Source organism: Leptidea sinapis, chromosome 2, assembly GCF_905404315.1.
Source record: "Leptidea sinapis chromosome 2, ilLepSina1.1, whole genome shotgun sequence".
Classification (NCBI taxonomy): Eukaryota; Metazoa; Arthropoda; class Insecta; order Lepidoptera; family Pieridae; genus Leptidea; species Leptidea sinapis.
In genome coordinates, this window is record NC_066266.1 from 24,482,331 (window position 1) to 24,498,942 (window position 16,612).

A 16,612-nucleotide genomic window follows, 5' to 3' on the forward strand; every position below is an offset into this window, starting at 1 on the left:
TATTGAGAAGCAACAGTCAATGTGTTAATTTCTTTAAATTTTGCTCTCAATGATTCTTTAGGACCTAGGTTATAAATAATCAATATAACTATAGTGATCAAAATTTGCCCATCCTCACCGGTCATTGTCACCCGCATGACGATAAATGTGTGAGTGTGGCTGACTGTCTACGACTTGTCAATCAATATCAGTCACAGTCTTAGATCATTTATACCTCTAGATAGACTGTGACAGCTGTGAAAACGTAAAGAAAATTAGGTTAACAGTTATCTTCTATTTTGAGCATTGCACGCACACTAACATAAAGTGACATACAAATCGGGAGTGTAAGACTTAGCTTGTCACGCACACGCACGACTTTTCATCGGTTGTCTAACAGCAAGAAGCTCTATCGAATAAAGTAAAACAAAAAATTAAAAAACATGCTATTTAATCATAAAACTTATAAAAATACAAAAATGATTAACAATAACAATTAACAACCCTGTATTTCGCTACTTGTTATCAACATTTATCTTAAAGCCTTAAAAATTTAGGAATCCAGCCTTTTTTTATTATAACTAAGAAACAAGGCACCACTGAAACACAAAAGAACTGCTTTTTGTTTAGTTTTTTACTTTTAAATTATCTAATATATTTAATTTTACACAAGAAATAGGTACATTTTAACTATCTATTATAAAATACTGACATTGTTTACATAATATCAAAATGCACTATCATAACACCCATCACAGATGTGTCACTTGAAGAGAGTGTCCGCCATTTTGTTTGTATAACCATAAATTAATTAACTAAAAATATTTTGTAACTACACTGTTTACTTATTCTTTTTATATTTTTTTAAATCATATTCTAAGAGAACTCATTCCTTAAACATATGTAAATTTTCCATCAACCTAGTATGCAGGATTCTTTTAAGGTTAGAATTTAGATACTGTCACTTGAAAAAAGTGTCCGCCATTTTGTTTGTATAACCATAAATATTAACCATAATTTATTTTATTTTTAAATAATTGTCCAAGATAAATTATTATTTAAAATATATGTAAACTTTTTTCATCCACCAAGTATTTTAAGATAAGAATTTCAGAAATAGTCTCAATACGCCAATAATCCAGGGTTAAATATATAGTTGTCTCGTTTATACTTATACTAAGGCCAGCGAGACTAGATTAAGAATGTAAACAAACGGACCGTTACGAGTTACATTGCGATGGCGAGCGATTATTATCTCTGTCCCTATCACTCGTACGCAGCAATGGCATCAGTTGGTCGACGACTGCTGTCGTTGCGTGTTTCATGGTAACTTAAAGGCAGGCAGGCAGTCTTTGCCGCAGTTGTCAACATTTGGTCCGCCATTTTGTCAAGAAGTTCATTAATGTATTTACTTAGTTTTTTACTATTATTAATCGGTTAGTTTTTTTGTTGATTTTTGATGTTATAGCGAGTACTTAGTTGTTGATTTTAATTATGGAATCGCTTGGCAGGTCTGGACAACATTTGAAAAATATCGATTCATTTCAATATTCAAAGATATAGATGCAAATGTTATAAACCCCAGAAACTTTGTTTATATTCTTTGACTCATCTTGTTGGCCTTACTATAGTAACATAGACAATGACAAAATAACGTGATAAAGTATTTATGACATCTGTATTTAGACTATTCTAACACATAATAATTAGAAACCTTAAAATTTCTTTATTATACTTCTTGATCCTTGTCTTTCATACCATATTTTAAATAATTTATTTTAGAAGTTCAATTTGGACGGATTGTTGACACCAAATGTAAATTGTTGAAAGAAGATGAAACAGCACAGCCCGAACATCTTCGCTGAGGTATGTATCCAAAATGAGCAGGGATTTCTTGTATACCTGAAAGAATATAATATGATATGGTTTAAATATATTGGTTTTGGCTTATTATTATTATTATTTGAAGAGGGTGGCTATTTCCTAGTCCTTATGATTCCTAGTAACACCGCGTCCAGAATTGAACTATTGTGTTCGCCACTCATACTAAAGCTCGTCGTCAAGCCCTGCCGCCTTTACGAACCGCAGTAGTTCCTTGACGCGAGTGTTGCAAACACTATCTGGTGGCACGAAGTAGTCGCCAAAGATTGTGATACGCTTATGCATTAGTGGGCCGCAGTCGCAGAGTAGATGAATAGGCGTTTCATCATCCTCAAGGCAGAACCTGCAAGTTTTGTCGCTTTTGATGCCGACCACACTGAGGTGCTTGTTTAGGCAACAGTGCCCGGTTAGCATCCTAGTGAGTATGCATAGATTTTTCCTGTTCAAAGATAGGGCTTCATTCGCATAGCTACTGTTGAATGCCCTTATCAGTGCTTTAGAGTGGTTTAAACCTGAAGAGTTGTTCCAGCGTTTAAGTGCTTCTTGTTTACATTGGTTACTCAGGGTGTGTCGGATGGCGCTCTTAGGCAGTCCACAAATGGGTTCCGGACCATATTGGACTGCTTTAGCCCCAGCTCTTGCGAGCTCATCGGCCATTTCATTGCCTATGATTCCGGCATGCCCTGGGACCCATCTGAGAATCACTCTGTTTTTCATGCCTAATGAATTCAGGCATTCAACACAATTATTGACTAACTTAGACGTCGTCAAGTCAGCGTCTAAAGCCAACAATGCTGCTTGACTATCAGAGTGAATGTATATGTTATGATTGAAGTAGCCTTTTTGGATATTGGTTTCCGCGCATTCCAAGATGGCGTACACCTCTGCTTGAAATATGGAGGTAAAGCTCCCCAGGTTTGTGCTGGATTTAAACCTGGGGCGTTCACCATAGACCCCACAGCCAACAACGGTTATGGCTTGGTTATCAATATCAATTTCAGCTGGAAGACATGCACTGCTTTACAAAGGCCACCCCAAAGATCTTCATGACAATAGGTCCTGGGTGGTCCTCATCCAACGTTTTCCAATGATATTGACCAGATCCGCGTCTACCAACACTGCGTCTTCCGGTACGTGGTCGCCATTTGAGGAATTCTACTGCCACAACATAATGCGAAAGTTTACCTAGCACAATGTACATAATAAAAAACCATAATAAATATTGGTAGGGAGTATAAAATTTGTCACACACTAAGAATTATTATTGGTTTGGACACAAATATTTATAAGATGTAAAAACACGAAATTTACTGCCGACAAAATGCTGCGCACCTTGGCAGAATAGTATTTATGTATCGCAATGTAATTTATTCTCTGAAATAAATGAAAAAAAAAGATATACAGTTATAACGAACATGTGTGTTATAAATACTTGACGACCCCTTAGCCCAGTAGTTGCCTACTGAGTTAAAGGTTTCGGGTTCGAATCGTTGTGTCGTAAAGGTTACTATAACATAAATGACTTTCTTAATGATACCACACATTGGGAATGGAGCGACCGCCCTCAGGCTATTAAATAATAAGTTTAATTGTACAATATTACTTTGTAAATGTTACTTTAATTGTAAAACATATTTTTGATGAAAAAAAAAAAAGCCCGCTGAGTTTGTTGCGCCCATTCTTCTCAGGCCTGAGGCATTCATTTAGGAATGGGTGGTAGTTTTTTTGACTTTCAATAAGTGATTTCACATCCCATTTTGAATAAAAATATTTTAATTTGAATTTGAATCCCGGTGATATTATATGAATATGTATGTTTGTTTCCGAGTCATGGATGTTTATTTGTATTTATGTATGTTTAAGTAAATATATTGTATTAAATATATCGTTGTCTTATACCCATAGTACAGGCTATGCCTAGTTTGAGGCGAGATAACTTGTATAAAAATGTGTAAATACTATATATTATTAAATACCTCTTCGTTTTCATGTTCTTGCAAGGATTCAATTTTATCTAAAGCACCAATCTCCTCCAGGGTGAGACATACATTTTCCACCTCGCTGTATCGAGCAGCGGCCTGAAACGTATTCATATATTAAACCAAAGAGTATATAAAAGCACAAGCACATAAGTCTCACACCGCAAAATCAATTAAAGAAATAGGGACTCTCGCGGCCTTACAAAAAGGTGTAATTCAGATCGCATAGCGCTATTAATCAACTTTTTTATACAATAATTAGAAGTTGCCTCTCTTTCTATCCCGTGACACTTATTTCTTCAACGTTAGGGTTGAACTGCACCTGCATTATATAAGGTCACCTTATAAAAATAGCTCAATTTTTTCGATAATAAAAATAGGTTCGTAATTTAAAAATCAATATTCTTTTGTCAAACCTACATTACTTGCAGATAGTAATTATGCGTTGGAAGATCACGACATAGTCAAACGTATAGGAAATAAATAGGTAGCTATCATGAATGGTAATTTCATAATAATTAGATTGTTTCAGCGTCTTTAGGAAGCTTAAAATATTTTTTTTTAGATCGCAATGCCCTTTAAGCGCTTTGCTTTTAAACTTTTGTCATCGCGGAACCTTAATATTGTAATTACGATTTATTAATTAATAAGATATTTCGATCCAATTGCATGAATCTTGCGCTAGTTTAGAAACTTTTAAGATATAGCAATCGACTAGAGTCGAAAATAACGATCTTAAAACACTTGCTTAAAACCGGTATCAACCGCTGGATGGAGCTGCACAGCCCACGAGTGATTTCTACTGAACGAACCAATACATACCATAATTTGTAAGAAAAGCCATAGAACTTAAAAAGCAACCTAACAATTATAGTAGGGAGAATGGTTTTAGACTAAAGCAAGCATGGAATCCCGTGGTCTCACTCTGCAGTACAAATGAAACAAAAGCATCCGAAAGTATGGACGTCGTCAGTAGTGTGTCCTAAATAAGGGTATCAAAGACAAAAACGAACTAGGATTACTTAATTATTTAATTGTTTGTTAAAAATTATAAAATTTCAAATTATACTAAAAGTTCTAAGTTTTCACACTTCTTTTAATTCGGTAATTTTTTTATATATTTGTATACATAGGTAATACCAGTTGGAGGCTCCTTTGCACAGGCTGCCGGCTAGATTATGGGTACCACAACGACGCCTTTTTGTGCCGTGAAGCAGTAATGTGTAAACATTTTTGAGTTTCGGTCTGAAGGGCGCCGTAGCTAGTAAAATGGCTGCGCAAATAAGACTTAACATCATATGTCTCAAGGTGACGAGCGCAATTGTAGAGTATTTTTAAGAATCCCGAGCGGTACTGCATTGTTATAGGCAGGATGTATCAGTTACCATAAGCTGAACGCCCTGCTCGTCTCGTCCCTAATTTTCAAAAAATATATATTTCCCCATAAATGAGTGATTTTGTATCTTCCGCCCACCTGAAGTAAACGCGTCAGTCCTTCGAGTACTACACTGATGGCACGATGGTCGGGTGAACCTAGTAAAGCGCAATAGGGCTCCAGGAACCCTGAGACCACGAGGGCATCAAGCTGCGGGGCTGTGCCCCCCAGGCATAGATTGGTCACAGCCCACGCTGCTTCTTTCTGAGATATGAAAAATTCATCTTTAAAGGTACTTTTTTTTATTTATGAAAATGGAGGACAAAAAGCGTACTGTACCTGATGTTATGTGATCACCGACGCCCACATTTGCGTTCAACATCAGAGGTATCGCAAGGAAGGATTACGCTCTTTTTTTTTGAAGGTACCAATGTCGTATTGTCCCGGAAACACCGCACAAGTAAGCTCATGCCACAGTTTTGTGTTTCATGTGCGTGGAATAAAGTTCCTTGAAAACCGCACTGTGGAAGACCGCCATACATCCAGATGGTGGGGATGATATCCTAATTTGTGACATGTCGTGCGAAGGTGGAACTCAGCGGAAGGAATCAGGTAAAAACAGTTCTATATATATGGTATATCTTCACGTCATTTATGGCAATGTCAAACGGGACGTATACAAATTGAATTTGCATCAAAATTTATGAACGATGCGGAACTCGAACCCACACCTCTCGGGTTCCGTCCGAGCGCTCTAACCAACTGAGCCAACAGTCCGAGTGACGCATCGACCGTAAATCTTGGTATGTCTTGTTCAAGACTCAGGTTGTGGCTCCATCTACAGGATCTACTTTACAATTGATAACCAGCTACAAGAAATTGATAGATGTGATATCGCTCTTTCACATCTCAACTGTTTGTTACTTTTAAGTATTAATTTAGGACTGATAAAGCGACATCTCACGTCAGTCAGAGAAAATTACTAAAAAATAACTAACAGGACTAGAGGGGTGAGACGTATTTATCGTCACAGGTATTAAAATATCACCGGCTGTCACTGTGACAAGATATCGAAAATAACAGTGACAATTATTAGGATTATTTTATAACAACTAGTATTTTAGTAACGACTATTATTTGAGTAACAACTGTTACTGAGCAAGTATTAAATAACAACTAGTATTTGAGTAACGTCTGATATTTGAGTAACAGCTGTTACTGAACAAGTATTAAATAACAACTAGTATTTGAGTAACGTCTGATATTTGAGTAACAGCTGTTACTGAACAAGTATTTAATAACAACTAGTATTTTAGTAACGACTGATATTTGAGTAACAACTGTTACTGAACAAGTATTAATTAACAACTAGTATTCTAGTAACAACATAGGATGACTTCTTTTGGCCCACCTGTATATTAAATTCCTTTAAAATAGTGACGGGAACTTTGAAATGTTTGTTTTTAAACTTTGTCCGTTGAAGTTTTACTTCTTCTATGCGTCCCAGCACACATTTAATTTTTTTCTTTAAATTATTCTCTTAATGACTTACTTGATATCGTCTGTCTTCAGTACGTGCAAAAGGTGTGCCAACATCCCCGCGTCTATCGCCATCTGGATCTGTTCTGTGGTACCCGCAAGCACGTTACTCAGGGCCCAGGCAGCTTCCTTCCTTCACGAGGAACGGCTGGCCACATCTCGTCAGATACGCTATTTGCTCCAAGCAACCGCAGCGCAGGCAGCGATCCGTCTGCGACGATTACTGTCACAATTAGTAATTGCATCCAACACATACAATGTTTCAGTAACTATAACAGGCCCCACAAGCAGCAACCGTTCACGAGTTTATACTAAGATAATATTAACACTACATTGACCTGTTCAAGACAACACCTCTTGAATATAGACAGCAAGCAAATAAAACAATTTTATATACTTGAATATCATAAACCCTCGATCATGTGTTCAAGAACCGCAAATTATGACCACCATAAAATTGTGAATCAATTCACCTGTGTCGCGATTATGTAAAATTGTAAACGATTACAAATGTTTAGACCCATACAGTGATTCGTTGCCAAGGTTTCGGAAAAATTTTAAAAAATCTATATTTATATATAAAAATGAATTGCTGTTCGTTAGTCTCGCTAAAACTCGAGAACGGCTGGACCGATTTGGCCAATTTAGGTCTTGAATTATTTGTGGAAGTCCAGGGAAGGTTTAAAAGGTGAATAAATATGAAAATGCTGCTAAATTAAATAAAAACAACAAATTTGTTTTTCCTTTGATGTGTCCATACATAATTTCTATGAGAGAATTTATTGACGCACGGTTTGACAGTTCTCCTGTGAAACAATTTCATTAGGACAGGAGGGTGCATGTTTTACGAAGTAATTCTTGATGTTATGATATATTATTGACAAATTCATATAAAAACATTATTTTATTTATTATATACAGAACAACGTCTGTCGGGTCAGCTAGTACGAGATAAAATAATCAATAGTTCTAACGTGATAAAAACGACTTGGAAAATAATAATTGAAGAAGCCGGAAGGGTGAAATTAGATATAGTTGATACCGCTGTTTTTCTTCGAATAACGCTAGATGCCAAACTCCAATGGGGCCCTCATATAGAAAACTTATCGAGTAGACTAAGTTCTCCTGCATACGCAGTAAAAAAGTTTCGTTCCATAACTTAGTACGTTATCTTGACTTGATTGGTAGATTTTGTTAATTTCATTACATCATAGAATGGTTGTTTTATGACTTATACTTATTTTCAATGACTTATACATATGGACATATCATTCGCAGTCTGACAGTGGCACGGCAAAAGTGTGCTTAATGATAATGAGACAGATGACAGGACATAGTCAGAAATGAAAACAATAGAGTCGCTCTTTTTAACCGACTTCAAAAAAGGTGGAGGCTCTCAATTCGTCGGTATGTTTTTCTATGTTTGTTACTTTCGACTGGGTGAGCCGATTTTGATAATTATTTTTTTATTTGAAAGCTGGTGCTTCCATGTTCTATATTATGTACATGTACTACAATTAGATTGTATGAAAATACGCAATTATTTTTATACTTTTTAGTGTATATTATCTCTATTGGTTTGGAATAGTATTTTGAAGTCGATTGATCGGTCAATACTTATTTACATCACAAGTATGTAAAAGCTAATATTTTTCAGCATTCCCGTGCACGAGATATTGAAATATCACTAAAGGATTTAAGTTTTTTGGGTTTAACTACATTTAAAATTTGACAAAAGCTGTCATACAAAATAATGTTGATGTCCGCTTACGCTATATATACCAACAAGATACCCTGGAAAAGATATCTAAGTCTAAAAGACAAATTTAATTTAAGGAACTCAACATTTATATAAACAATTTAACTAATTATTTTATGTAAATAAAAATATTATATTTGAGTATTAGTTTCTCTCCTTAACCTTACCTTAACTTAAATCCAAATCCCTTTAGAACGTAAAAAAGTAACAAATATAAACTCAAGCCAATAAATAAACATACCTTTCCCCTTTATTATATGTGTGTTATTTTTGATTAAAAACGTAAAAAACCTCCGACTGAACAGATCTTGATCGGAAAATAGGGACAGACTGACGAACGTTAAACTTATAGCAACCCACGTTTTTGTCTAGATTTAAAAAAATATCTAACTGCTACTCCACTGATGTCACTGTCCAAATCGGGTTCTAAATTCAAAATACGCATCTGAAACTCTAATAGTGTTTACATTGCTGCCTATTGACCAATTATATTTTAAACAACTGGAGTAAACGCAGAAATGTATAGACGTAGCAGTCGAAGGTTATTATGGTGTCATTTGTGGCATGTGCCATATTTCGTCTTTGATTTTGTATGAGGTGCATTGTCTATATGTATAGAACGTCATTGCTTATTTTATATAACTACTAGTGGACCCAACAGACGTTGTCCTGTACACATGTTTTAAATTTAAAAAATCGGTCCAGCCGTTAGGAGCAGTTCACTAACATACACATGAGCAGGAGAATTATATTATATGGGCGGAATTGAGAATCTAAACCAATCTCAAATTCACTGAAACAAACAAAAAAGTCATCAAAATCGGTCCAGCCGTTTAGGAGGTAGTTCAATTGTGAATCTAAACCATTCTCGAATCCACCTGAATACACACAGAAAGTTTCATTAGAATCGGTCCAGCCGTCTGGAGTTCAGTGACATACACACGCACACAAGAATTATATATATAAAGAAGAAACATAATTTAGCATTCGGTATTCACCTTAAAAGGTTTAAAATTTCATAATAAGACCCTTATAAATTAGCATAATTATAAATGTAATATTGTTATTACCACTGGTAAATAAATAAAAAAAAATAGACTATTTGTTATATATAACAATATTAATATAATAACATCTATTTCGATAATATTATTTCATTCAAATTTCGAAATCTCTGAAAATCTTCGAAAAACAACGAAATTAGATTTGACCTCTATTACAAATTCGACAAAATATGTTGCACGTACGTAAGAACGATATGATAGTTGGGGCCGACTCTAGTTTGTGTTGTTGTTGGTTGTGTGATATTCTATATACATATATTTAAAAGCATTGTTCATGGCTCGTGTTCGCTTCAGAGCTTATGAGCGTCGAACGAACGACCGCTGTCCTCGGGCGATAGAATCAAACACTTGTAAAGGAAAGAGAGCGGGTACACCGACACGACCGCCATCGTCCGATGAAGCCCGGAAACGGCCGATCAACCGTTGAGTCCGAACTTGTTGGGATTTCTCGCCAGTCTGCCAGCAGTTGCAAATTGTACACATTGCATCTATAGTGCAACTTACGTGTATTTATCAAAACACATCTACAATATTCGAGAATTTGATAGGTTGTTACTTTCTATTCTGCAAAAACGTGGAGGTATTCACATAGTTGTTTTCTGTTCATAAATTGGTTATAAACCCACACACGCCGATATCGCTGACGTTTTCGTTGACAAATTAAATTGCGGTATGAATTTTCTAAGAGATATATTTCTTCGAAATCCTCCATTTTAAAAATGAAGCAACGAACGACTCTTCAGCCCCAGTCTGTCGGGCATTACTCTTACGCATTACGGAAGAGGAAGACAGTCCTCTCTCACTCTAAATAATTGTTACTTTTATAGTGTTATTATACATATATAATGTACATACACAACATTTTAAAGAAAGGTAAGCCAGACAGAATGGCGCCGTAACGCGTTACGTTACGAAGCAATTTACCCTCCCATAAGAAATTATCACTTCAAATAACTCGATACGTAATATAATGTAACTCTAAACACGGTTTAAGGAATTTTACCTGAACATCAGATCCTGTCAGCATGTTCCCAACAGCACGTAATGCTGGAGTCCGTACTGCTGGAGACCAGTGCTGCAACAGCTTCCGAAGTCTTGGCAGCAGGTTCTCTGTGGTCTGCACACCTTCTATACGCTCGTTGGGTCCGTAAGGGAGGTATCGTCTGAAAACCAAGTACCATTTAGTACCTTTACAATCTACGCGGAGACGTCGCTGCATTGTGCTTTTAACATAGACTTAAGATTTTGAAAATTACAATAAATTAATTACCTGAGAATAAATCAAGAATATGCAAAATGTTTACAAATAGGCAATTTGCTTACGATTTGTTTATTCGGACGTATTATAACGACGACCTGTATAGCCGAGTGGTTAGCGATCCTACCTACTAAGCTAGAGGTCCCGGGTTCGAATCCCGGTAGGTGCAAGCATTTATATGATGAATATGGATGTCTGTTTCCGAGTCATGGATGTTTAAATGTATTTATGTATGTTTATATGAATTTATGTATGTTTAAGTAAGTATATTGTATTAAATATATCGTTGTCTTGTAACCCATAACACAGGATATAAATGCATAACTTGGGGCAAGATAATTTGTGTAAAATGTGTGTCAATATTAGTATAATAAGTATTATTAGTATTAGTAGTATTAGTAGTATTATTAGTATTATTAGTATTATGAGTAGTATGAGTATTATGAGTATTATGAGTATTATGAGTATTATTAGTACTATAAGTATTATTATTAGTATTATTAGTATTATTAGTATTATGAGTCTTATGAGTATAATGAGTATTATGAGTATTATTAGTATTATTAGTATTGGTATTATTGGTATTATTGGATATTATTGGTATTATTGGTGTTTGTCGTTGTCGTTGTCGTCGTCGTCGTCGTCGTCGTCGTCGTCGTCGTTCTCGTTGTCGTTGTCGTTGTCGTAGTCGTTGTCGTTGTCGTTGTCGTAGTCGTTGTCGTTGTCGTTGTCGTTGTCGTTGTCGTTGTCGTTGTCGTTGTCGTTGTCGTTGTCTTGGGTAAAGCACCACTCTGGAAAACGTTATCATTCAAATCAAATTTAATTTAATAATTTAGGCAGTGCATTCTATATAGACAAATCACCGTTTCGCCTCTACACGAGGCATTCTCAGGAGATGTGGACTTGCCAAACTCTGGCAAGAAACTGATTAAATATGCACTCTTTTATACCCTCGTTCCACGAAATGATGCGCTGTGATTGATGGGATGTTGTGACGTACACCCGGAAGAGATATGTAACAATGGTGAAGGGACACTATATAGTACAATATTTTGTTTAAGTATGGATTTCCGCAAAGTAACGCCTACTTCAATAACTTCTTTAATCACTGCGTAAAACATTGCCGAAATATGGAACATGCCACTAATTAGACCATAATAAGCATCGACTGTTATATCTATACATTGCCGCATTAACTTGAGTTGCTTAAAATATTCTTGGTCAATGAGCAGCACTGTAAAACATTTATTCAGTTCAGATATGATTCGGACAGTGACAGTTTACACACGACTAAAGAGAAAAGTGTGTTTATATTGTCTTTAAGCACACTTTTGTTGTTCCAATTTCAGACTGCGAATGATATGTCCTAATTATATGGTAAATTTAGGTCAAAAAATGAGACTTAAGAATATCAAAGTTTTATAAATAGTATAATTTATCAGCACTCCGTAAAAACTGCTCACCAAGATACATTTATTGCTCAGCTGACACCAAACTAAAAAAAAATGAATCCATCTGTAACCTCTTTAATATGTGTGCACTAATTACGCAAACGATTACGGAATAAAAGACGGAGAAGATATCATGTTATAGAGCGTCAAATTGAAGAAGGAATTTATAATGTCGGTAGCTGGCCTATGACGGTAATACGCCAACACACCAAGGAATTACATAATAAGTACTGGATGGAAGTAAGTGGGTGTAGACAAGCAAAAGAAGCTCTACCTCAAATAGACCCCAAGCTCTCTCGCAAGCTAGTAAAACTTCCACGACCTAGGTTACGGAAAATAACTCATTTACTAACGGGTCACGGCCCTTTTAACAGGCATCTGTTTAATATAGGTGTCACCGACAGCCCACTGTGCAGAGCATTTTGGAGTGTAGGAGTGTGGCCACATACCGGGCCAAACACCGGGGTTCACCGAGGACTCTCCCCGAGGTCATGGGTGACATCAGACGTTTGATACAATACCTTGAGGAACTGGGGTGGCAGGATTAGCCGCCCACCTCACCACGCAAAATAGGCGCGCTGTAGTCGTCGAGTTGCGGATAATAGCCCGTGATAACCTATATAACCTTATAATGTCGGTCGGTTTGCTCGGTCAGCGTCGCACGGAACGCACTTATACTTCGCTGATCACCACAGTGCGTCAGCGGACCGACGGGCTCGTCAGCGCGATATTATTAATACATATTCATGTTCAAAATACGTACTTCTACAATCTCCATGGTCTGAGCATGAGTACCAGACACAATGTTGGTGATGGCCCAAACGGCTTCGTACAGAAGGTCGTGGCTGAAAAAAATGTACAGCCATTACTAAATTATGACATAAACAATATGGATATCGTTTACAAGGTACTCGAGCTTGAGGAGAACGAATTTGGGATTATTTTTGAAATTCAGAAAGCATAGTTCCAACAATATGAAAATCGAATCAAAGGTTGTCAAGCTACCTACCTATATATATGGCAGGATGATCCTGTTGCCGGAGACTCGGTTTCAGACATTTCATTTTAAACTTAACGTCATCTTGACTGATATTAGAGGTCAAATCAAATTTCTGTTTTGCAGAGAAATTTCGAAATTTGAATGATATAATATTATCAAAATCGATGTTATTATTTAGGAATTATAAAAATTTTACAGATAAGAAGTTTTTTCTAACAAAACAGTCTATTTTTATGGCGGTCATAATGTGTAATTCTTGAACGCATCATGGAGGGTTGATGATATTTGAGTATATAATAGTATTATATGCAACAGTTGTTTAATCAGTGAAAATACAGCAGCATTTTTTCGATGTACATAAAGTGTCGCATGCAATATTTTTTCTACGATTAGGTTATTTTAAATAAAACAAAAAAATATCACAAGTTTTCGTTGCCGTTTGTGTATAAATGTATCGTATACATACTTATCTCTGGTGGGTGTCCATTTTTCCTTCAAGAAATGGCAAAGGTATACCCATACAGCCAACGCGGAAAAATTTAAAATAACAAAATACCTAGCAGCATCTTGGCAAATTATTAAACATGAAAATATTACGTATTTAATATAATATGTACAATGGTAGATGCTCTTGGACGCCACGGGATATCCTGCCTAAAATCGGCAGGCCGTATCAGTCGTCACGCCAGCATTAATGAAGTCATCCGCAGGGCATTTGCCGCTCTTAATATACCAGCTGTTTTAGAGCCAAATGGTATTACCCGCCGCGATGGCAAGCGTCCTGATGGAATGACGCTGGTGGCTTGGACACGGGGAAGGGCGCTGGTGTGGGACGCTACTTGCGTCGACACTCTGGTTCCTTCTCATGTCCAAGTTACGTCAGTTGGTGCTGGGGCTGCTGCTTCGACTGCCAAAGACAGCAAGCGTCGCAAATATGTTGGTCTCAGTGAGTCATACATCTTTGTGCCGTTTGGTGTCGAGACACTCGGCCCGTGGGGCCCAGAGGCGCGGAGAATGTTCAAAATACTATCTTCGCGCCTCAATAAGGCTACTGGAAACCCAAGCGCTGGTAGGTATCTCGGTCAACGGATCAGCCTTGCTATCCAACGCGGTAATGCTGCCAGTATTCAAGAATGCGTACCAAGGTACGCTTCCACGTAATGATAGTTTTAATTTTATGTAGTCGTAGTATTGTAAATATAGTTATAAGATTTGTTTTGATTAAATAAATACTAAATATGTACAACCATACCTAAACTAGATTTAGTTGTCTGTGGCACCAAAACAACGGTGCTTTTTGGCGATATTATGGTACGTTGTACAATGCTTTCTTTGGCCATAGAGTATAGACTTTTTCAAACACTCAATAAAGTATGTACTTATATTACTGATCGTGGCTGTATAAATGACAGATAAAAAAAAGTAGAGAAGTACAAAAAGTCATTAATGTTATTGTTCATACCAGTCGTCTCTATCCAAAGCTTCCACCAATGGCTCAATGACTCCAGCCTTAATCATGACTTCTATCGGTGGGTTCTGTTCCTTGGAGAGCATTCTGCGCGCAGCTCTCGCTGCCGTGGTCTTACACTCACTGCAGCACCACCACCTGGATGATAAAGTTTAAAAATAAGAATATTTATTTTTTATGAAATGAAGGAAGATTTTTGATAATACTTTAGATTAATTGTCCGCGTGCAACGCACAGCTGCTCAAATTGTCTTGTCAAATGAGACTTGACGTAAGATGTCAAGTCTCATTTGCCCAGCACTTTCACTAGCTCCTTCAAACCGAAGCACAAGCCGTTGTGATACCCATAATCAAGCTGGTCATATTTGATAATACTTTAGATTAATTGACCGCGTGTAACGCAAAGCTGCTCAAATTTGTCAAGGATTCAGTGCTCTGTGAACGGCTAGATCACTTGGCGTTGCGTAGAGACGTCTCTTCAGTCTTCATTGTGTCTCTTCTACCGCATATATCACAGGGAGGGTTCCGAAAAGCTGCTTCACCAGATTCCTGCCGGTGAAACCTTGGACGTTTGGCTTCACCGCCAATTCAATTTGAAAGTACTATTTATGAAAGCCCTTCCAAAACAGTTTGTTATTTTGGTTATCACTTCTTTTTGGAGGAACAAACATAAACTTGTTATGCCTACTACTCGGTTGGGTCGAGTTAGTAAGTCTTTTGTTGGGCGATGTATATGCTTCTACAATATGATCCCAGAAAATGTACAAAACACAAATGTGTTACGAAATTTAAAAGAATTGTTAAAAAACGTTTGTGTGTGAAAGGTTATTATAGCATAAACGATTTTCTTAATGACACCACGGACTGGGAATGAAGCGAACACCCTCAGGCTCTTTAATTATAAATGTTTATTGTACGATATTACATTGCAATCTATATTTTATATTAAAAAAAAAAGGCCGCTGAGTTTCTTGCACCCGTTCTTCTCAGGTCTGAGGCAGTCTGTTTTGAATGGGTGGTAGATTTTGACGTTCAATAAGTGATTTTAAATTCTATTTTGAATAAAAATATTTGAATTTGAATTTGAATTTTATGAGATAAAAGGTCAAATAAAATCATAAACGTATCGAAACTACATTGAATACTGTATAAAAAAGAACTAATATTAAACAATATTTTTTTCACTAACGCGAGTGAAAAAAAGGATAAAAAGGATAATATATATAATATAATATAACTTTTAAAGGATTAAAACGCGTGTAATTCTAACTGTGTTTTCACATTCGATTTTTGAATAAAGTTACATTTTAATTTTTTTAGTTAACCGTTTAAATCCTTTAAAAGTGTTTTATTTTTTGTACATATGTTACTAGAGACTAAAAAAAAATTATAAGATTTTTTTCAATGTGCGTGTTGCACGGTGCTCTCAGGAACAGCTAAACTAAAACTAGATTTTTTTTTAATGAAAGCAGAGGAAAGGTCAAACGAGCATAAACACTTACGTCATCACGTGTTAGTTTCTGCTAACCGCGACCCATACTCTCATGCAACACCAGAAGAATCACAAGAGTGTTGCCGACTGCTTATACAGCGTTGAATTAATGATATGCATTCGAAAACAGAAAAAACACAGGGGTTACAATTAACACCCTCACCACTGGTACTACTCCCATAAGAAGGTAATGGACGGTCCATACCTTAATCGTCGACCAAAGCTCTATAAACTAGAACTTTTTTTACCTCCAAAATTCGGCTAGGAGTTACTAAGTCCAACCCCAAAACTGAGTTCCTAGACTATTATACCTATTAGATATGGATAAAGTAATCAAAATATCTCAACCTTTTACTGTCTCCTCTGGC

General features: G+C 36.4%; 1 pseudogene; it reads right to left on the reverse strand.

Moving 5' to 3' along the window:
- Positions 1 to 1,752: 1,752 nt before the first annotated feature.
- On the reverse strand, positions 1,753 to 16,259 carry LOC126973961 (importin subunit alpha-1-like; annotated as a pseudogene).
- Positions 16,260 to 16,612: the final 353 nt, after the last annotated feature.